This window comes from Schistocerca nitens, chromosome 5 (genome assembly GCF_023898315.1).
Source record: "Schistocerca nitens isolate TAMUIC-IGC-003100 chromosome 5, iqSchNite1.1, whole genome shotgun sequence".
NCBI lineage: Eukaryota > Metazoa > Arthropoda > Insecta > Orthoptera > Acrididae > Schistocerca > Schistocerca nitens.
The window spans coordinates 688,884,981-688,909,596 of NC_064618.1; positions in this window are offsets into that span (position 1 = coordinate 688,884,981).

Genomic DNA, 24,616 nt, shown 5'->3' on the forward strand with positions numbered 1-24,616 from the left:
GGTGTGATTTTGTATGACAGCAGGAGCACTCATGGTTATCCCATGCACCATGACTGCAAGATTGTATGTCAGTCTGTGGATTTGACCTGTTGTGCTGCCATTCATAAACAGCATTCCAGGGAGTGTTTTCCAACCAGGCAGCACTAGCCCACATACCACTACTGTTACCCGACAAGTCCTACAGTGTGTTGACATGTTCTCTTGGCCTGCTTGATAGCCAGATCTGTATCCAATTGAGCACACTGGGCCCTTATCAGTCAACAACTCTAGTGTCATTCACAGACAGCATTAACTGTCTCTGTATTGAACATCAAATGCAACAGGTACAGAACTCCATCCCATAAACTGACATACAGCACCTGTACAACACAATGCATGCACATTTACATGCTTGCATTCAACATTCTGGCAGTTACACCAGTTATTAATGTACCAGCATTCCACAATTCCAGCAGCCTATCACCTGCTTATATTAACTTTTGATCTTGTAATGTTAATCACTTAGATATGTTACTTAGACAAATGTATTCCCAAAATTTCATCACTCTACATTAATTATTTTTGGTGTTGGATTTTTTCCTTTCAGTGTAATTTCTTCTTACATTTGTGTGACACTACTGTATATGTTTGCCTGTATTTTCTTCATTGCTTACCTTTGTTACTCTAAGCAATGTCATATGTTTATTCATTGTTTCTTAACAACTGCCATGAATTTCCTAAATGTGCCCTTATTTCTGGTACCTGTTACATGTGTCATCATCATATGAAATGAAATGCAATTTTTATGTTGCTTTGCACTTGATGATTGATCTGTCACCTTGCAGTTTCAAGCAATCACTTCTACCTTATTTAATATTTGCAGTCACCTTCTTCTAGTTTTCTTGATGCTGTGGATCTACTGTGCAGTTTCACTAGTCCTGTCTGTTCCACTGGCCATGGCTGTTTTGACAATGTCTCCTTCTGCAGTAATCTGAGGCCTGTGAAAAAATGAAGTCTATGACAACTGGTTTCTAAATGATGTTAATTTCTTTTCAGTGACTCTTCTGTACTTTGTTGCTCCAATATTTAATCACACAGTTAGGTGAACAGATCTCTCATGTCAGAACAACATAAACTAAGTGACTTCCATAGCCTCACATAAGAGAATGTTTCAAAAGGACATTCAAGAACAGAAAATGTTAATAGTCTGTTTATCTGTTGGCAGTGTAGACCTTGCCTCTTTTTCTCTGCCTCTCAAAGCACTGCCAAATGACACCAAATCATAAGCAGCTCCTTTGCAGCATGTGGAGATGCTAGTTCACTGTTGTGCTTTGAAATGCCCTATGCCATGATTCTTTCATTATCCCTGCATATATTTCAACACAAAATTGCATTCACTGGGATGTTTTCCAGTTAGTAAATATCTAAAAAAATGTCTTTAACTCTCATGAATGCTTTGTTGGCCTAAGAGAATAACAGTGAAGCATGCTATCCCAAGGAATCTCATGTTACACTACACAGCTGAATTTATGCTCTGATGACTGTAGTTTTCTACAGAGTTAGTTACATAGTAATTCCAAAATGCATGTGAACATTTAATTCAAACAAAATTTTTTGTACAGAATGGCCCCCTAAACTCGAAATGACTAATTGCATGACATCTTCATTGTATTTGTAAATATCTGGTCAGTGGTTATTACTGAGGCAGTTGTTAATCCATACTGCTCCATCTAAAGTTGACTTCAAGTTGAATGTCAGAAAGAGGTTTAGCAGAGCATTTTTCATTCTCTTTGAAAATCAACGTTGAAACCATAGGATTTTATTTCCTTTGGTCAAATTGTGAAATGGATATTCAGGGTTCTTTAACAGCATATGTATCATTTGCTGGTACTCTCTATAAGCAAATAATTGCTAAATTTTCTTCTATTAATTCTATTCCAGTTCATTTTAAATCTCTTTTACTCTAATACTATCAGGAACTGAATATGTACAAATTATTTTTCACGTAATTACAGGTACCATCACATGCTAGTTTCTTGCTGCAGAAATATAGGAAGTGCCAGAAAAATGGGCTGAAATGGATGGAGCAAGCATGTTCAGTAACAATAATGAAATGCTTCTGTATTGCCATTTCATGAAACAGTCATGTTTTGAAAATAGTGTCTTTTATATTGACACTCAGACAATTAGCAGTGTAAATCATTCAGAGAACCTTCAAGGATCTGTTTAGGAATGTTTCAGATTTTTTTGTGAATAGTGTCTTTCAGTTCTACAATAGTGCATAGATGTCTAGCATACACCTTATGTTACAGGAACCTCCAAAGGAAGAGACAGACTGATAAGTTGGGAAATCTGGGAGCTCGCAAAATGTCCCCATTCCTTGAAATGATTTGCTTACCAAACATTCTGCACCCTACTGCCATAGAAATTTGTGTGCTATGAAATGTAGCACCATCTTGTTGAAACCAGTGTTCATTTGCAGAAAACTGTTAAAGTTCACGTGTGAGGAATGTGTCAACCATGGCACTGATATGTGAGTCTGGTTGCTCATCCATGTAGATCCTCAAAAAGGAGAAGGTGCCAAATATGCCCATTGAAGAGACAGCTCACCACACTGTAACTTTGTTGATTTATAAATGTCATTGATAGGGTTCATGAGAATTATCCTCACACCAGTAAGTTTTGTTTGTTGTCATAACCACTCAGATGAATATGTACATTGTCATTCATCTCCAGCAAATTTAAGAAGCCTTCATTGTTTCTGATTTCAGTAAACATTTCAAAGGACAGAGCCATTTGCTTTTCCTAACAACTTTCATTTAATTGTTGCACAGCCTGTATTTTGTATGGTTGCAATTTTAAATCATTCCATAAAATCCTGTGTGCTCTATAACTGGATATTCCCACTGCTGCTGTAATTTGTCTTAAATAGTGCTTTGGACTGTTGGTTAAAACATTTTGCACCTCTTCTATTTGTTCCCGTGAGCAACAGCTTCTGGGCTTTCTTGGTGTTTTCGGAGAAAGAGAGAAATAAAAAGACTGGGTGTGATGGCGAGGGCTTTAAAGTGCTGGAATGGGAACAGGGAAGGGGCTGGATGGATGAGGACAGTGACTAATGAAGGTTGAGGACAGGAGGGTTACGAGAATGCAGGATATATTGTAGGGAAATTTCCCACCTGCGCAACTCAGAAAAGCTGGTGTTTGTGCGAAGCGTGCATATGACACAGGCTGTGAAACAATCATTGATGTGAAGGATGTTGTGATGGTCAGAGTGCTAAGCAACAGGGTGGTCCACTTGTTTCTTGGCCACAGTTTGTCGGTGGCCACTCATGCGAACAGGTAGCATGTTTGCTGTCATGTCCACATAGAATGCAGTACAGTGGTTGCAGCTTAGCTTGTAGATCACATGACTGGTTTCACAGGTAGCCCTGCCTTTGATGGGATAGGTGATGTTTGTGGATTGACAGAAATAGATATCTGTGGGAGGCTGTATGGGACAGGTCTTGCATCTAGGTCTATTGCAGGGATATGAGTCATGAGGTAAGGATGTGGGAGCAGGGGTTGTGTAGGGATGAATTAGTATATTGTGTAGGTTCAGTGGATGGCGGAATACCGCTGTGGGTGGGGTGGAAAGTGTAGTGGGCAGGACATTTCTCATTTCAGGGCATGACAATAGGTACTCAAAACCCTGGCAGAGAATGTTATTCAATTGCTTCAGTCCTGGAAAGTACTGAGTTATGAGGGGATTGTTCTTCTGTGGTCAGATGGTGAGATCTTGGGTGGTGGTAGGAGACTGAAAATATAAGGCATGTGAGATTTATTTTTATACGAGGTTGGGAGGATAATTGTGATCTGTAAAGGCTTCAGTGAGACCTCAGTATATTTTCAGAGGGACCGCTTGTCACTTCAGTTGCGATGACCATGGGTGGCTAGGCTGTATAGAAGGGACTTCTTGCTATGGAACAGATGGCAACTATCAAAATGGAGGAATTACTGGTCATTAGTATGTTTGATATGGACAGAGGTGTTGATGTAGTTATCTTTGAGGTGGAGGTCAACACCTAGGAAAGTGAATTGTTCTGTTGAGTAGGTCCAGGTGAAGCAATTGGCGGAGAATTTTTGAGGTTCTGGAGGAATTTGGATAGAGTGGTCTGACCCTTTATCCTGATCACAAAGGTGTCATCAATATATCTGAACCAGGTGAGCAGTTTAGGATTCTGGGTGTTTAGGAAGGCTTCCTCCAGATGGCCCATGAATAAGTTGACACAGGGTGGTGCCATGCAGGTGCTCATAGCTGTACCCCAGATTTGTTTGTAGGTAATGCCTTCAAAGGAGAAGTAATTGTTGTGAGGATATAGTTGGTCATGGTGACTAGGAAGGACGTTGTTGGTTTGAAATTCAAGTATTGGGAAGGTAGATTTCAATAGCAGTAAGGCCATGGGCATTAGTGATGTTAGTGTAAAGGGAGGCGGCATCAATTTGATGACCAGGGCACCATGTGGTAAAGGGACAGGAACTGTGGAGAGACGGTGGAGGAAATGGTTGGTATCTTTTATATAGGAGTGTAGGTTTTTGGTAATAGGTTGAAGGTGTTGGTCTACAAGAACAGAGATTCTCTCAGTGGGAGTACAGTAACCACCCACAATGGGGCATTCTGGGTGGTTGGGTTTATGAACTATAGGAAGCACATAGAAGGTAGGAGTGCAGGCAGTGGTGGGGGTGAGCAGAGAGATAGACTCCAGACAGAGGTTCTGGGATGGGCTTAAAGATTTGGGGAATGACTGGAGATCTTGCTGGATTTGTGGAATGGGGTCACTGTGGCAAAGTTTGTAGGTGGAAGTACCTGACAGCTGACAGAGTCCTTCTGCCAGGTAATCCTTCTGGTTCAAAACAACACCTTTGACTGCAGGTAGGATTATAAGGTCGGGATCAATTTTTAGATGATGCACTCTGGTTCTTTCTGTGGATGTAAGGTTAGTTTACATGTTGAGGGGTTTGGGAAATCACGGTGAAGCAAGGTTCAAGGTTAAGAAATTCTGAAAAGTTAGGCAGTGATTTGGAAGCAGTGGGGGTGGATCACGGTTGGATGGAGGAATGAACTGAGTTCGGCAGGGTTCAACATAGGTCTTTGGTTGAGTATAATTGGTGGGGTAGGTGGTGAAAAAGTGCTTCCACTGTAGGGCCTGGGAGATGGAGAGAAGGTCTTTAACAAGTCCTGCATGACTGAATTTGGGAATGGGGCAAAAGATGAGGCCTTTGGAAAGGACTGATATTTCTCTAGGTCTGAGGTTTCTGAATGAAAGGTTCATGACTGTGTTTCAGGTGTGTTTGGGTTCTGGAGTCAGTGTGGTGGTGGGAGGGAGTTTTGGAGGATGGTATAAATGCAGTAGATTTGCAAGACAAAGTTTGTCAGCTATGAGGGGGCGGGCTGGAGGTTTGGAGATAGTTGTAGAGGTGGTGGGCAGTGGTGCTCCAACATGGGAGTATGAAGAGAGCAGGGTGGAGGGCTTTTTGAGGTGGCATTGTGCATGTTGCTCTAGTTCCTGGAGGGCAAGAGTTTCAATGTGTGTTATGGATTCCAGGAATTTGGGATTGCATAGCAGGAGGATTTTGCAGATGGAGAGAAGGTACTACAAGGAGGTTTGGGCTTGGTTGATATGGTTTTGTAGTACTATGTTGGTGAGGTCTAAGGACTGTAGAATTTGAATAGTTGGAGGTTATTTTGGAAGTAGTGGTGGCATCTGCAGGTGGGTAATTTGATAGTAAGGCCATTAAGGGGATTCCATGAGCCAAGGAACAATGCATGAACAGTATGTGGGACTGGGTTCTGGGTAGGGATAAGGAAAGGAAATTTTTGTTGTTTCTATCTGCAATTCAGCATCTCTGCTATATGGCGAGTAGCAACTTTACTTTTCATAATATTAAACAATTGAAAATACAGGATGGAATGTAACAATACCAGAGAAGGAAGTTGCTACTCACCATATAGCAAAGATGCTGAGTCACGATAGGCACAATAAAAAGATTCACACACACATAGATTTCGGCCTTTAAGGCCTTTGTCAGCAGTAAACACACAAACACACACACACACACACACACACACACAAATGCAACTAGCACACACATCTAAAGTCTCAGAGAGCTGAAACGGACAGTGAAGTGTTGCAGTTTAGATGGAGGGCAGGAGAGAAGGTGCGGTGGTGGGAAGGTGTAAGTAGCAGAAAGGAGAGAAATAAAAATTAAATTAAATTAAAAGACTGGGTGTGGTGGTGAAATGACGGCTGGATAGTGCTGGAATGGGAACAGGGAGGGGGCTGGATGGCAGAGGACAGTGACTAATGAAGGTTGAGGCCAGGAGTGTTATGGCAACATAGGATGTATTGCAGAGAAAGTTCCCACCTGCGCAATTCAGAAAAGCTGGTGTTGGTGGAAAGGATCCATATGGCAAAGGCTGTGAAGCAGTCATTGAAATGAGGGGTATCATGTTTGGCAGCGTGTTCAGCAACAGGGTGGTCTACTTGTTTTTGGCCACAGTTTGTCAGTGGCCATTCATGTGGACAGACAGCTTCTTGGTTGTCATGCCTACATAGAATGCAGCACAGTGGTTGCAGCTTAGCTTGTAAATCACATGACTGGTTTCACAGGTAGTCCTGCCTTTGATGGGACAGGTGATTTTAATGACCGGACTGGAGTAGGTGGTGGTAGGAAGATGTATGGGACAGGTCTGGCATATAGGTCTATTACAGGGGTATGAGCCACGAGGTAAGGGATTGGGAGCAGGGGTTGTGTAAGGATGGATGAGTATATTGTGTAGGTTCGGTGGATGGTGGAATACCATGGTAGTAGGGGTGGGAAGGATAGTGGGTAGGACATTTCTCATTTCAGGGCACGACAAGAGGTAATCAAAACCCTGGCGGAGAATGTAATTCAGTTACTCCAGTCCCGGATGGTACTGAGTTATGAGGGGAATGTTCCTCTGTGGCGAGACTGTGGGACTTTGCGAGGTGGTGCCAGACTGGAAAGATAAGGCATGGGAGATTTGTTTTTGTACAAGGATGGGAGGATAGATACGGTCATTGAAGGCTTCAGTGAGACCCTTGGTATATTTAGAGAATGACTGCTTGTCACTGCAGATGCGATGACCACAGGTGGTTAGGCTGTATGGAGGAATGTAAATAAGGTGTCCTCACCTTCAATCCAGATAGCAAAGATGTCATCAATGAATCTGAACCAGGTGAGGGGTTTAGGATTCTGAGTTTTTAGGACAGTTTCCTCTAGATGGCTCATGAATAGGTTGGCATAGGATGGTGCTATGCGGTTGCCCATAGCCGTAATGCAGATTCGTTTGTAGGTAATAATTGTGGTTGAGGATATAGTTGGTCATGGAGACTAGGAAGGAGGTTGTTGGTTTGGAATCCATAGGGAGTCTGGAAAGGTAGTGTTCGATAGCAGTAAGACCATGGGCATTAGAAATGTTAGTGTACAGAGAGCTGACATCAATAGTGAGAAGCAGGGCACCGTGTGGTAAAGGGAAAGGAACTGTGTATAGTCGGCTGAGGAAATGGTTGGTATCTTCTATATAGGAGGATAGGTTCCAGGTAATAGGTTGAAGGTGTTGGTCTTTGAGAGCAGAGATTCTCTCAGTGGGAGCACAGTAACCGGGCACAATGGGGCATCCTGGGTGGTTGGGTTTATGGACTTAAGAAAGCGTGTAGAAGGTGGGAGTGCGGCGAGTGGTAAGGGTAAATAGAGAGATTGACTCTGGGGAGAGGTTCTGGGATGGGCCTAAGGATTTGAGTAGTGAGTGAAAATCCTGCTGGACTGCTGGAATGGGATCACTGTGGAATGGTTTGTAGGTGGAAGTATCTGACAGCTGACGGAGTCCTTCTGCCATGTAATCCTTGCGGTTCAAAACAACAGTTGTGGAGCCTTTGTCTGAAGTAGGATTATATGATCAGGATCATTTTTTAGGTGGTGGACTCTGGTTTTTTCTGTGGATGTAATGTTATTATGCATGTTGAGGGATTTGGGGAATGATGGTGAGCAAGGTTCGAGGACAAGAAATTCTGGAACATTAATAAGGAGTGGTTTGGAGGCAGTGGGGGTCGATCACGGTTGGATGGAGGAGTGAACTGAGGTAGGCAAGGTTCAATAATGGTCTTTGGTTGAGTCTGATTGGTCGGGTTGGTGGTGAAAAAGTGTTTCCACTGTAGGGACCGGGAGAACGAGAGAAGCTCTTTAACTAGTCCTGCATGGTTGAATTTGGGAGTGGGGCAAAAGGTGAGGCCTTTGGAAAGGACTGATATTTCTGTTGGACTAAGGCTTCTGGAGGAAAGGTTCATGACTGTTTTGCTGGTCTGATTAGGTTTCGGGTTCTGTGTGGTGGTGGGAGGAAGTTTTGGAGGGTGGGGTAAGTGTAGTAGATCTACAAGTCAGGGTTTGTCAGCTATGAGGGGGCGTGGGGAAGGTTTGAAGGTTGTTGTAGAAGTGGTGGACAGTGGTACTCTGAGGCGGGAGTAGGAAGTGAGTAGAATGGAGAGCTTTTTGAGGTGGCATTGTGCATGTTGCTCAAGTTCCTGCAGGGCAGGAGTTTCAATGTGTGTTGTGGGTTCCATGAATTTGGAATTACATAGCAGGAGAAGTTTGTGGATGGAGAGCAGGTACTGCAGGGAGGATTGGGCTTGGTTGATATGGTTTTGCAGGACTATGTCGGTGAGGGATAAGGATTGGTGGAATCTGAACAGGTGCAGGTCATTGTGGAAGGAGGGGTGGCAACCAGAGTTGGGTAATTTGATGGTAAGGGGGGATTTCATGAGCCAAGCAACAATGCAGGAACAGTATGTGGGACTGGGATCTGGTTAGAGATAAGGAAATTTTTCTGCATTGATGCAGATGGAAGAAGCAAGGATCCATGGTGGTGCAAAAATGCAAAAAATTACAGAAGAAAGTAGAATTATGCCCGAAAAATTACGCAAAAATACAACCAAATACGTGTGAAAAGTACGAAAAGAGTGAAATGGATGCACAGGGAAGAAAAGAGATGCAATCTCAGGAAGACAAACGATAGTGGAAGGTGAAAATACTAAAATTTTGGGAGAAGTTACAAATGTGACAATAGAGAATAACTAATCATTAATAAATATATGTATATTACTGTGGATAGCAGGTTTTAGGGCGGATAAGAGTAAAGAAGGGGGATGGTAGATGTGACTGGATGAGGTGGATTTAGTGGGTCCGAACAGGGGAAGAACGGGAAAAGTTTGGGGTGTGCGGAGGGATTCGTAGTTAGAGATGTAAGATCGTGTGGCACCGGAAAAGTGCGGGAGATAACACGCAAAAATATGAGAACTGACACAGGGAGTATGATCAGTTTGAAGGTATAGGCTTAATTATATCGGTGGGAGTAATGTGAACATAAGACGCTGCATTTGTGTGTGTGTGTTTGTGTGTGTGTCTGTGTGTGTGTGTGTGTGTGTGTGTGTGTGTGTGTGTGTGTATGTGTGTGTTGTGTGTGTGTCTACTGCTGACAAAGGCCTTAATGGCCACAAGCTATGTGTGTGTGAATCTTTTTATTGTGCCTATCACTACTCAGCATCTCCGCTGTATTGTGAATAGCAACCTTCCTTCTCTGGTATTGTTACTTTTCATAATACTGTTGCATTCCATCCTGCATTTTCCATTTTTAAAAATTTTTACATCATGTGATATAATTAAAATCATCCATTTTAGGATTTGTTCCTTTGGTTATACTGTAAATCCTTACCACTCGGAAAATGTCATGATTGTACATCAAGGGAAGTACCCTGCAGATTTTAGTGAGTTAGTCTGAAATTATCAAAATACATGACAGAAATGGATGTTATTTTGAGTGCATTGACTCAGAAGCCTTACTTTTTTTCATCAGCAAGGGACCGTAGACCTTAATGTGTGACATAAATTTCAATTGGTTCATCTACCCATTCCTGAGAAAAAGGATTTTGAACAGCTGTACAGACAGACAGATCTGTATATGGACAACAGTGTGATCCTATATGGGTTCCTTTCTTACCGATAAGAGGTATGGTACACTAAAAAGTAAGGAAACTGTCTATTATTTCAGAAGTAATCACTACAGTTGTTAAAACATTTGTCCCACTGTGAGTTAAGATCATCAATCCTCTATGGAAAAATGTTTACAGCTGCCTGTTGTAATAAACCCATCCTTTAACCTTCCTAATTAACATAGCGTATCCTGGCTGATTCTCACAACTGTAATGAACCCACCCTTAGATGATCACAATAAATAAGTTGTATTATTTCTTCATTAATGACATTGCTAAGAAATGTTTCTCATGTTGTAGCAATGAGTTTTCTGTTAAAGGTAGTTCACTTTATTTTAACTGGAGATATTGTACTTGTCCTTTCAAGATAGCTTCAGCTTCTAGGTCTCTGCTGCTGCTGCATTGAATTTTATACAATTTTATATATTTTTTTATATTTTATATATTATTTATATTTGATATATTTTTACCACTCACTTTGCCTGGAAAATCAACAATTTCTGTCTGCAATCAGTGTTTATTTGTTCCTTAAAATTTGAGCATACCTACTTCTGAAATTACTACAAACATTTTTTCAAACACACTAATTAGAAAATATACTTTTTTCATGTCTTTCAAAGACCTTTGACTGATGGCAAACTGTGAGAATTTTGGGATCATCTCATGAAGTCCAGTACCAAACTGACTCACTTTGCACAAAAAAAGTTATACATATACATATTCCAGAAATTTTGAGAATAGGTAACAAATCAAATTAACAGTAAGATAGCTTTTGTTATTGAAGCTGTTTATCAGTTTTAAGTTGTATATTGCTTTCTGAAAATAATAAAACAATGAGAAATCCAGGATGGAAGGTAACAATATTATGAAAAGAAAAGCTGCTACTCACTATATAGGGGAGAAGGTGAATCGCAGATAGGCACAAAAAAAAGACTGTCAGAGATGTGCCCAATAAAGCCTTCACCAAAATTAGATGACAAACACACACATACACACTCCATAAGCACAACTCATGCACACATGACTGCAGCCTTAGGTAACTGAGGCCACACTAAAAAATAATTATTTAAGTGAAAATTTATATCCTAGTGGCTAATATTAAAGTTTATAAATTTTGAAAATACAAAAAGTAAAAACTTTCTGTTATTTTGTAAAATCGAATTCATTATCAGTCATAAAATAAGTAAAATTATAAGTGGAGACAGATATTTTGTTTTCACATAAGAATGAAGCATAAACTTTACTGTACCTTTTGTACTTTTAAAACTGTGACTACTAATTTTGTTGGTGTAAGATCAATATCTAACAACATATTCATTGAAAAATTGTATTTCACAGTCAGTAATCTCTATGAACATCCAGAGGGAAGGACTATATAATTTATGTAAGAAAATCAACTCAATTCTGGCCAAAATTTTGATGGTATCAAACTGTTCAATAATCGAGCAAAGTTTCTGATTGAACTACATTCATTATACTATGAAACCATTGTTGTACCCAGGCATGCACCTCACCACCTGAAGCAATTTGTAGCCACATATGCCTTTTTTCAGAGCTCAGAAAATGTAATGACATGGGTAGAGGTCAGAACTGTATGGAGGATGTAAGGGCTTACCAGCAAAACTTCTGCAGTGTAGTGGAAACAGTCTGCCAACAAAATGCCCACCCACCTGTTGCCAAGGGTGTTTCAACTATGTTGCAGAAGTTTTGCTGGAAGGCCTTGCGTATGCTCCATACAATCCTGGTCTCTTGCCTTGCAATTTCTATATTTATGGTACCCTGAAGTAAGACATTTATAGCTGTTGATTTTATTTGGGGAAAGAGATGCATGCCTCTGTACCATTATGGTTCCATAGGTAACTGCAGACATATCTCCATTGAGGCACTGAACATCTTTTCTGACATTGGGATAAATGTATTAACAGTTATGTCAATTACTTTTGAAATAAACAGTTCAGTTACTATTTTTCCATCTGTCTCGTATTCATTTGATTATCCTTAGGCTCAATGTACATAATGTCAGTGATGTCATGGTGCAACAAACTTCTTCAATGTGCCATTTGAAGTGATAATTAATGGTAAATATTAGTGAAGTACTGTTGCACTATATAACTGCATCCTACTAATTCAAGTATGTCATATTTTTTCTGTTAATATTGAGAATAAAGTATGTTTATTACCAAGGTATGTGTAAGAGCAAAGAGTCCAAAAAATCAGAATTATTTGTTAATGGCACAAGATGTCTAGTTTCCTGTGAGAGTTTCAATTCCTAGTTTCAACCTTAGGCTTTAACAGTATCAATCAAAAGCTGCTTCATATCCTCCATCTTTTCAGCGCATTTTTTTGTCTATATTTAAAACTTTATGTAGTTTACATGAGATGTTTAATGTGAGCCCAGGGCTACAAATTTGCATAGTGGTTTCTCGGCCATTGCACAAATGGCTGCAGTCACATTAAAATGTGACGGTTTTTACTTCCATAAAATAACATATGTATATATGATACCATGTATGTGTTATTGAAGAAGACCTAATACCTTTCTCTCACTTGCTCACTGCATTGATGGTACATTATGGACAATAAATCAATTAAAATGTATTGTCTATGTGCAGCCTTCTTGGCTGTTGAGGTTAGGTCACAAGATGGTATCTGACACTTCTCTGTTCTCCAGACGGTGTATTATACATTTTCAATTAATTATCTAACAATGTGTCAGTTAAAAGAAATGGGTGCTACATTATTTGGCATTTCCCACTTATGTTGTGAACTTAAATTTTGTACCAATACAGCTCGAAACACAAGTAAATTAATTTAAAAATAAGAATATTATGTAAGTAAGAAAAAGATTAATAACCACAAATATTGGAGAGCTTTCTTCTTGGCCCCCTGAATGCTTACTTTCAATTACCAGTACATTTACTGCTTATGGAAGTTGTTCCTAGTCCAAATGTAAAATTTGTATATCATGAATAGTATGCTGAAAAATTTAAGCATCATAACAAGTTTTTTCAATTACGATTCATGGATCATGCAAATAATAAATTATCACTAAGTGTCTCAATGTATCTATATTTGCTGTTATCATAATTTAACTAATTGTGTATTGCTTTTTCAAATATAGCTCCAAAAGTGTTCAACTTTGTATGTGTGTACTATTGGCCATTCATTTCTGTCATTAGGTGACACAGCAGGAGGCAGATCCTGCCTTTGTTTCAACTGGGATGCCATTTATACTGCAGCCGCAGTCCTGGTTTCTACATTGGTGGTCTCGTCTGGTATTTTTGACAGTGCTTGCAGTATCTTTTATCTATCCCTTCTACACAAGTGTGGCTGGTGGAATACCTTCATCACTTGCACCTTTTACCATGTTTGTAAATGTAATATACGTTTTAGACCTATTTCTGATCCTCATCACAGCTACTCATGATGGCAAAGGTAAGTGCTAATACAAACAAGATAAAGCAATTAGGCATTAGCAATTTTGACATAATATTTCACTTCGTTATCTATATAATATGAAAGAGTGTTATAAAGCTACTCACAGGATAAAAGTAATTGCCTTATTGGAGGGGCAGAACTTTTTACTTCTCCCCACCTTGTATTTATAATAAATAATGTTTGGTTCGAGAGGTCCTTTGTCTTGACAGAGTTTCTAGAAACTGTAGGTGCATGATGTAATGCATGCAGCCCTTTTTTCAGCTTTTTTGAGGTATATATAGAGTCTGAGCCATAAGATAATTAGTCATTCCACAGTCTGTGTTGAAAAGTTTCTGCACACGAGACACAAGGTGAAGTTGAAGGTTGTTCAGAATGAGTCTTGTCATCAGTGTCATTCCGGCACTCCAAAAATACACTGTGGCACTGGAACATCAGACATGCATTTGTAAATACCCATGCAATTATTTGAAATGTTTTGTTGACAGTCTTCCCACATTACACTCAGAATTTGATTTTGTACTGTTGTTAAAGAGAACATAGTATCTTGGTTGGAACTGTACCACCAAACACAGGTTCTGTAAGAACACATACTCACTCTCCAGGAGTGCAGAGATAACTGGATTGGTTACACTGAAAGCTAACAATCCCCATCAGTTTGGGTGGGAGAGTTATGACCGGTAGCAGTATCAAAAAATGAAATGATCATGTGGCATTGCTGGGCAGGAGACCCCATCCGAGGGAGTTCGGCCCCTGACTGTGAGTCTTATTTCAGTTGATGCCATATTGGGTGACTTGTATGCCAGTGATGAGGATGAAATGATGATGAGGATAACACAACACCCGGTCCACGAGCAGAGAAAATCTCCAAACCGGCCAGGAATCAAACCTGGGCCTGCTTGCATGAGAGGCACGGACAAACCGTGAAGTTAAAGTGAAAAAGCTCAAGCAATTTAGAGAAATGGTACATATACAGCCAATAGTGGTGGAAACAGTGATAATTCATGTTTCCACCTGTATTATAGAATTTTAAGGTGCTATTTAAATTATACGTTCTTCATACATACAAGTGGTTTCAGATAAGATGTTTGCCTCTGTGATGTACAAAATAATAGGTGAAAAGAATTTTTATTGATACAGATCCACATAAGAAACATGACATTTTCTGCAGGGTTATGAACATCATTTATTGTGTTACAGCAATGGGATACAATTTTTTGAATAGGACATTAGATTTTTTGTCATTTAGCTGATGTATTTAAATGAACTATGTACAAATTGATTTAAATCACATTTCTATGACTAGAAACCTTCAAAGCGATTGGGCTGGATATAACATACTGTACATAATGTTTGTATGTGTGCCGATTGATGTTCTGGTGGCAGAATGTTGGTATCAATGAGGTGTTGAAAACGTGTGCTCATATTCCTGAATGCACAACATAATGCACCTTCTAAATGACCTGTGGGAAACATGTTGTATTTCCAGTGTCATGGAGCAACTAGCTTCCTTGATGTGCATCTGAGATTGTGTTTTCAGTGACATAAACACAATTCTTTAGATATCCCCAGAAAAACAAATCTACCAATATTAAATCTGGTGACTTTGTGGGCCATTCCTGACAGTCATGGTGCCCAAGCCACATTCCAGAAAATCTGTTGTTCAGTTCTTGCACTACATCACACACAGAATGGGGTGGGTGACCATCATGGTGCACCCAACTATGGCATCTAATGCCTAAATGGACATTTTCAAGGTGAGCTCGTAAACTGTTGATGATTAAACCTTTAGACATCTCACCTGCCAGTGAATGTACAAAATTATGTCAACTGATAATTTCATCCCCACAGATTCCACATCACACATTAATGGATCACCTCCTGTGACAATTGACAAGATGTGCCCACTTAGGACACTCTGTGCTCCAGTAGGGCACATTATGATGGTCCACAGCACCATGATTTGTGAAAGTGGATTTATAGGAAAACATATCACTTTGTAAAGTATCGTGGGCAGAATTGCACATGTCTGATTCAAAGAAAGTAACTCTCCAATTGACATCATTCCCATGCACCTTCTGCATGAGGTGGTGTAGGTAAAACTTTACACTGCACTACATGCTACACAGCTGCAAGATTGATGCCAGTGATTGCAGCAATTTCTCATAAGCTGAAAGAGAGTGTCATGGTGTGTTGCAGCTAAAACAAACACTACCATCTCTTCACTTCTCATTGGTCTTTGCCTGTTGCTACTGCTCTTCCTCAAACTGTGTAATGTTTCTTATGTTGACCAATCTCAATAAATAATACTGTCACCTATTATTTAATAAGTTACAGAGGCAATCACTTTATCTGAAACACCAAGTATACAAGATGTTTTCAAATTCCCATTACAGACTTGTAAGAGTTGTAGAGGGGAATGATTACATAATATTTTGAGTAAGAAACCATGACCAGAGACATCATTCAGTGATGCTACAGAGTGTCAAAGTTATTGGTACAAGCACCTGTAAATGTAGGTATATACAGGATGATTCTTTGATGATGTTACTGACCTTCTGGGATGATGGAGAAGGATAAATGGATCAATTTCAGTGACGGTCCCTGCACCAGACAAGTGATAAGTGAAAATCATTCTGATACCTTTGACAGTGGAATACATGTACTGGTACAGTTGTTGGTAAGACTGTAGGGTTGGCAACTTTCAGAGGTAGCACTGTGGGTCAAAACAAGAAAAAAATGTCAAGTAAACACGAGCTCTAAAATGCATATTTTAAGAACTATGAGTATTTTTTTAATAGAGTAGATGTGCTTCGCACTATTGAAGATGAGCAAATGCTCATAGCTTCTCAGGTATGTATTTTAGTGCCCATATTTACCAGGCATTTATTCTTGTTTTGGTCCATACCACCACCTCTAAAAGTTGCGTACCTTACATTCTTAACAGCAACAGTAGCAATACATGTTATCCACTGTCAGATGTATCAGTATGATTTTCACTTGCAATTTTTAACTTCTTTGCTTCCATTACAGGAACACTGACCTCAGATTGACACATTTATCTGCCTCCTTTATCTCTGAAAGTTTATAACATCATCATGGAATTACTCTGTATATACATACATTTACAGGTGCTGGTGCCTATATCTTCGACATTCTGTAGCATTGTTGGATGACATTTCTGGTCAGGGATTCCTATTCAGAATACTATGTACTCACTCCCCTGTACAAGTCCTTGAAAGTTTGTAGCAGGAGTTTCTGAACACAATGTATGTGGAAATCTTCTGTGTTGAATTACCCTATAGAAAGGTGAGGTCATTAATGTTGTGTGTCAGTACACATAAAGCAAAACAAATGTGTTCCACACTGATATGTGAGTCGCAAAGAAAAATTCATGAGTATGGACTCCACACCATAGCCATTCCACTGCAAAGATGATACACTCTGAGACTTGTACTATTGTATTTATGTTTCTCTTCTATCTTTTTTGTCATTACCATGTAGTTTGAAATGTAATACATTTATCAGTAACTGAGAATCTCAGTTTTAGTGAATGAATACAGAAAGGAGGATTTTCACTCATATATATATATCCTTTCTGTAAAACAGAGTAAGAAAAGTCAATTGGTCACCCATTTCATTGTGTCTCAGTTTGATTTACATATCAGTGAAACTGATAGTGGTGTTGGATTAAAAAAACATGTAGTTTATGAAAGTCAGTGAAAGAGAACACAGAAAAATTGTAATTTAGAAAAATAAACTCTTTCACCTCTTTTGTAGAGTGTGTGGTGAAATGTGACAATTGCAAACTGTACACTGGACTGGGACTTAGACCAGGATACTTCTTTTTATATGTTTACTGTGTTACCAGTGCCTTAACTGGGCATGCCTCAGACTCTTACTCAAAGCACACATTTCACAGAGACTTACGAGGGGCATTTGAAAAATCCGTGCAAAAATAAACCTTTTTTTATTTTTTTGACATAGCCTCCTTTTAGCCTTATAAACTTCATCCAATGCTGTTCTAATTTGTTGATCCCTTCCCAATAATAGGAATTGTCCTAGTCTGCAAAATAGCTATTAGTTGCTGCAATCCCCTCCTCGTTTGAATAAAATCTTTGTCCTGCCAACCATTTCTTCAAATTGGGGAACAAATAGTAGTACAAGGGAGCCAAGTCTGGAGAATAGGGGGGATGTGAAATGAGTTGGAATCCTGTTTCCATTAATTTTGTGACCACAACCGTTGAGGTGTGTGCTGGTGCATTGTCGTGATCGAAAAGGACTTTTTTGCAGTCCAATCGCTGGCATTTTTCTTGCAGCTTGGTTGAAAATCATCCCTTGCGAATCCCAAAAGACCATTGGCATAACCTATTCGGCTTAAGGAATGGTCTTCACCTTTCTTGCTGCAGATTCTCCTTTGATAAACCATTGTTTAGATTGTTCTTTGGTCTCAGGAGGATAGTAATGTATCTGTGTTTCATCCACAGTGACAAAATGATGGTTAAAGTCCTGCAGATTCTTCCTGAACAGCTGCAAACCATCCTTGCAACAGTTCACATGATTCCATTTTTGGTCAAGCGTGAGCGATCGCGGAACCCATCTTGTGGATAGCTTTCTCGTGTCCAAATGTTTACGCAAAATATTATGTACCCATTCATTCAAGTCCCCACAGCACTAGCAATCTCATGCACCTTAACTCTTCTGTCATCCACCACCATATCATGGATTTTGTCAATGATTTATGGATTCGTAACCTCCACAGGGCATCCAGACTGTTCAGCATCGCTTGTGCCCATATGGTCACTCCGAAAATTTTGAAACCACTTGTAAATTGTTCTAATCAAAGGTGCAGAGTCACTATAATGTTTATAATGCTTCTCTTTAGTCTCCTGAGGCGTTTTGCCTTTCATAAAGTAATGCTTAGTCACCATACGAAATCCTTTTTCATCCATTTTTTGACAATCACTCAAGTTCCTTGATTCACACAAATGCCAAACGCAAAGAAATAGACCAATATCGCTGAAAATTGGTGTGCATTCTTTCCAAAGATGCTACTAACTAAACATGACCTCAATACATGCCGGTGGTGCCATCTCTCGGACTTTGCATGGACTTTTCAAACGCCCCTTGTTGGGAGAGATTGGAAAGAACAGGCAGTAGCCAGTGGCAAGTTGAAGCTGTGAGCTAGTCTGTGATACAGTTTACAGTGCCAGAAATAGTCTCCTACCACTCACAGGGCAATGTAAATTTAAAGCAGCATTTGTGATTGTATTATTGTATTGTCTCTCACTTCTGTGATGAAATATCTTAAACTGTCAATTTCCAGTAATATTTTTAAAAGCTATTGACCTTTTTGTTATACATAGGTCCAACATTAATTTTCACTGAGGAAATCATTTTCAAAATTATTCAGTTATTGTTTTTGTTGGAATGTGGAACATTTATATCAATAACATGGACCATTTTAAGAGGAATCTCAACAATGAGTATATATGTATGTGTATACAACATTTAGTACATTCTGTGCAATGAATGTGTTCTTTGTGGAAAGATGGATGTGCATTGTATTTGGCTTGCCATTAATAATTATTCTAAACTTGGTAGCAGTTTGCAGTTGTTAAATAAAAGAAAACTGATATTAAGAAAAGTGGTGCTCACTTGTGAACTACAAGGAAAACTGTTATTCAACAAATGTGCTTTGTGAAATTGGACATGGCTGACATTAAAATACCAGTGTCTGATGGAGAGACTATGGGAACTGGAACAAGTATCTGGAAATCTATCTGAAAATGAAGAAATGCTGTCAGGTTTCAAGAGCAGAAATGAGCCCAGACAAGATGGACACTTGGGATGAACAGAATCTGTCTGCAATAACAGACATATGTGGAATAATGTCAAACAAGTAACTGGAATTTGTGAATGATAAGTTAGCTGCATTTAAGATTATGAAAAAGTTTGTAGGATTATTCTCCAAGGAATCAACAGCACTGCAAATTGTGTGCAGAAACACTTTGGGCAAACTGAGATTAAAAAGTTGAATTGAAATTAGATGTGAAATTAATAAAAAAAGAGAAGCTGATGTACACCTCAAGAAGCTCATCAGGGATATAAGATTTTCTGTGGTTTCATCAGTAATAATTCTGATTAAAGTTGGTGGACTTACCAAAAACTTCCGTACAGTCATAGTATGTAAATAAACAAGCATGACAAAATTTGAGCTTGTGTGAGGTGGGATAGTATCATATTTTCAAGATTTAAAGTTGTCTCTATTTGAAATTAATGTTACTTGAGATTGCATTCTGTTGTTGTTTGTTTGCCTACCTAAGGTATTTCTGTCAGGCTTTATGCAACACCTAGTCAAGCAAAGACTGAAGTCATCATTAATAGTACAGCAAAGAGACCTCTGCACTGTGCACTGCTCAGAGGAATATTGATGACCTGAACGTCTGATGGACATTAATGTCAACTAGACTGATGTTTTAGTGATGATGTTATTTGATCACTTAAACGTTAGACTCAGTACAAGTCAGTTACTGTATTTCAGAAGAACATTAAATTGTGCATCTATCTTCATGTTACTGGACTACTTTTTTAGTAGAATTGCTAACTTATGTTTAATTAGGGATTATCTGTCAGGGGTCCATTGACTTTTACTCAACACAGAGGTGTTTGTCACCTGTGGAACTCACACTTGGTGGCCAGTTAGTGAAGTATACTACTACAAGGAATGAGGTCTGAAGTGCAAATAAATACATCAGGTCAGAATTATTGTCATATTAACAGTGACAACAAAGTGCTACATGGAGAACCAAGCAAGGTTTTGACATCGGTCAGTCACTACTGAATAATATCAATAAAAAACACAGAAAGTGCATCTGCAGTACAGTACCCAAAGGTGTGTAAGTTTCAAAAAAACACAAAATTTTGACACCATGATTAAAACATCACGGCAGTGACATAAACTTCTTTTAAAAAACATTTATTGGCAAGTTATGACCATTTAAGGGGAGCCAGAATGATGAAAATTATTTGGAGTTTTCTGAATAAAACAAATCAAGTTTCACCCTTCTAAGTTAATCCTAAGTGTGTTTTTTATCACTGCAAAGATCATGCACCACATAAACGGTTGTAGCGACTTGGTGTGTCACCTCTGACGGTGCTGCTCGCTGGTTGCAAGCAGGGTATCTTTGTGAAATTAGAGAGTGTTTTGTTTTCCAACGTTGTATGGATTTATCTCTGTGACAAGTGACTGTTCATATTGTTAAACATAAATGCTATACCATGTGTGTTGACTTGTGGTGTTTGCTTTGTGTTGTTTAGCTGTTCAATTTTGCATATTTGATGAATTTTGCTCATGCCTGTTTTACGTATTTGGTTTGTGGATATCAGTATGCCCCATTTCAGCCATTGAGTGTTTAAGAAACAGCACAATGAGAGGAGGAAGAAATCTTTTGTTGCTTCAAAGGGAGATGCTGCTCAGACTGCTTCACCGACTACTCCAAATGAATGTGATAGAACTACTTCCAACAAGAAACTTTGTGACAACAACAAAAAATTTGGAAACAATGAAAGTGCAGTAATGATGTGAATGAAATAATTAAAATTTCCTTGCTCTCTAATTTTTTGAAACATAACGTATTATGCCAAGTTTGCAAAGAAAGAGGACTGGAATTGAAAATAACTTCACACATTGGTTTGGAATCTAAAATGTTATTGGAGTGTAACAAATGTGCTGCAGAAGTTTCATTTTCTAATTCTAACAGTATTCCTCATTGTGGTAATAGTAGAAAGGAGGTATATGATATAAATGTTAGGCTAGTGTATGGCTTGCATTGCACTGACAAGGGCACTGCTGCAGGGACAATGTTATGTGGAATTATGAACTTGCCAAACCACCAACCATGTTTGGATTTTATAATGAACTGGTGGGATCTTCTGCTGAAGATGTTACTCAAGCAACAATGAAGAAAGCAGTGGTAGAAGCTGTGACAGATAATAGGAATTGTAGAGATTTAACTGTTGCCTTAGATGTATCATGGCAACGTAGAGGTCATAAATCTCTAAATGGAGTAGTGACAGCTAGCAGTGGAGACAGTTGTAAAGTAATTGACGTTGCTATTCTCTCAAAACATTGTAGATGTAAGGTCAATGAAATGAAATGATCGTATGGCATTGTTGGCCAGGAGGCCCCTTGCGGGGAAGTTCGGCCGCTGTATTGCAAGTCCTTTTTACTTGACACCACTTCGGCGACTTGCAAGTCAATGATGATGAAATGATGATGAAGAACACACAACACCCAGTCATCATGAGGTAGAGAAAATCCCTGACCCCACCGGGAATCGAAGCCAGGACCCCATGCGCAGGAAGCGAGAATGCTTCCGCAAGACCACGAGCTGCGAACGTAAGGTCAATACCAAGGATGAACATAGTGAAAGTTGTGAAGCAAATTTTCACGGCACGAGCAGAGCAATGAAGGCAGAGGGAGTGAAAGCAATTTTTTCTAGATCACAGGAGTGGTATAATGTATGATACACTAACTATCAGGAGATGGTGATTCTGAGGGATATAAAGCTGTAGAGGAACTTAAACCTTATGGCAATGAAATTCACATCAAAAAACAGGAGTGCATTGGACATGTGCAGAAGCTCTTGGGGGCTCCCACGCACAAACTAAAGCAGACATTAGGATCCCAGAAGCTTAGTGATGGTAAGACCCTTGGAGGAAGAGGAAGATTGACAGATGAAGCAATTGATAGATTGCAGAGGTATTATGGGTGTGCAATTAGGCAATTAGGCAAAAAGAAGCTTGAGCATATGAGGAGAGCAGTACGGGCATTATTTTTTCATACTGCATCAATAAATGAGCACCCACAACATGCACTGTGCCACACAGGTGATGACTCATGGTGTAAGTACTAATCAGAAAAGTAATACGCCCATAAAAACAGTTTGCCAAATACTGTAATTGATGTAATTAAGCCCATATTCAGAGATCTATCACAGCCAAGTTCATTGGAAAAGTGTTTACATGGGAAAACACAAAATCCAAATGAAAGTGTAAATAATTTAATTTGGATTAGGATTCCCAAAAGAGTGTTTGTACAGATAAAAACATTACATTTTGGTGTGTATGATGCAGTGGCAACATACAATGAAGGAAACATTAGCAAATATGATGTGCTGAAACGTTTAGGTTTCCAACCAGGACACACCACCATTTCCACAATGCGCCTAATTGACGAAGAAAGACTAAGAGGTGCAGGAAGAAGAGACAAAAGTTTACAACATGCAGCAAAAGGGAAGAAAAGACCAGTGAAAAGCAAACTAACACAGGAAAAAGAAGAGGATGCTGATAATCCATCATATGGGGTGGGAATGTATTAAAAAACTTAGGAAGCCATTTCCCTTAACTTTCAAATTTTCATCTTTGAGGAACATTTTCTCAAAAACTGCTGACAGTAAATCAATGAAATTTATACACAATATTGTTTACTTCTTTCCCTTCATTTTCATAACAAGTTGTAAAACAATATTGTATAATTCAAGAGTTATAGAAGAAAAATGCAAAATTTTAGAGAAAAATATAAGAATCTGTTTGAAAAAAAAATTGTACAACAAAAACCAATTGCCTCAATACCATTTCTTCCAAATCCACCAGAAACAAACGCAAAATAATTTTATTTAAAAAAGCAGATAAAGTGTCACTAGAAGCCTTCCTAAGAGACAATCTCCATTCCTTCTGAACTGACTATGCAAATGTAGACGAGATGTGGCTCAAATTCGAAGATATAGTAGCAACAGCAATTGAGAGATTCATACCTCATAAATTGGTAAGAGATGGAACTGATCCCCCGTGGTACACAAAACAGGTCCGAATGCTGTTGCAGAGGCAACGGAAAAAGCATGCAAAGTTCATAAGAAAGCGAAATCCCGAAGATTGGCTAAAATTTACAGACACGTGAAATTTGGCATGGACTACAAGACTTCAATGCGAGATGCCTTTAATAGGTTCCACAATGAAAGATTGTCTCGAAATTTGGTAGAAAATCCAAAGAAATTCTGCTCATATGTAAAGTACACAAGTGGCAAGACGCAGTCAAGACCTTTGCTGCGCAGTGCCGATGGTACTGTTACCGATGACTGTGCCATTAAAGCGGAGTTATTGAATGCAGTTTTCAAAATTCCTTCACCAGGGAAGATGAATGGAATATTCCAGAATTTGAAACACAAACAGCTGCTAGCATGAGTTTCTTGGAAGTAGATACCTTACGGGTTGCGAAGCAACTCAAATCGCTTGATACGGGCAAGTCTTCAGGTCCAGGTTGTATACCAACTAGGTGCATTTCAGATTACGCTGAAACAATAGCTCCCTACTTAGCAATCATATACAACCACTCGCTCACCGATAGATCTGTACCTACAGATTGGAAAATTGTGCAGGTCGCACCAGTGTTTAAGAAGGGTAGTAGGAGTAATCCATCGAACTACAGACCTATATCATTGACGTCGGTTTGCAGTAGGGTTTTGGAGCATATACTGTATTCAAACATTATGAATCACCTTGAAGGGAATGATCTATTGATACGTAATCAGCATGGTTTCAGAAAACATCGTTCTTGTGCAATGCAGCGAGCTCTTTATTCGCACGAAGTAATGGCCACTATCGACAGGGGATCTCAAGTTGATTCCGTATTTCTAGATTTCTGGAAAGCTTTTGACACCGTTCCTCACAAACAACTTCTAATCAAGCTGCTGGCCTATGGGGTATTGTCTCAGTTGTGTGACTGGATTCTTGATTTCCTGTCAGGAAGGTCGCAGTTTGTAGTAATAGACGGCAAATCATCGAGTAAAACTGAAGTGATATCAGGTGTTCCCCAGGGAAGCGTCCTGGGACCTCTGCTGTTCCTGATCTATATAAATTACCTGGGTGACAATCTGAGCAGTTCTCTTAGGTTGTTCACAGATGATGCTGTAATTTACCATCTAGTAAGGTCATCCGAAGACCAGTATCAGTTGCAAAGCGATTTAGAAAAGATTGCTGTATGGTGTTGCAGGTGGCAGTTGACGCTAAATAACGAAAAGTGTGAGGTGATCCACATGAGTTCCAAAAGAAATCCGTTGGAATTCGATTACTCGATAAATAGTACAGTTCTTAAGGCT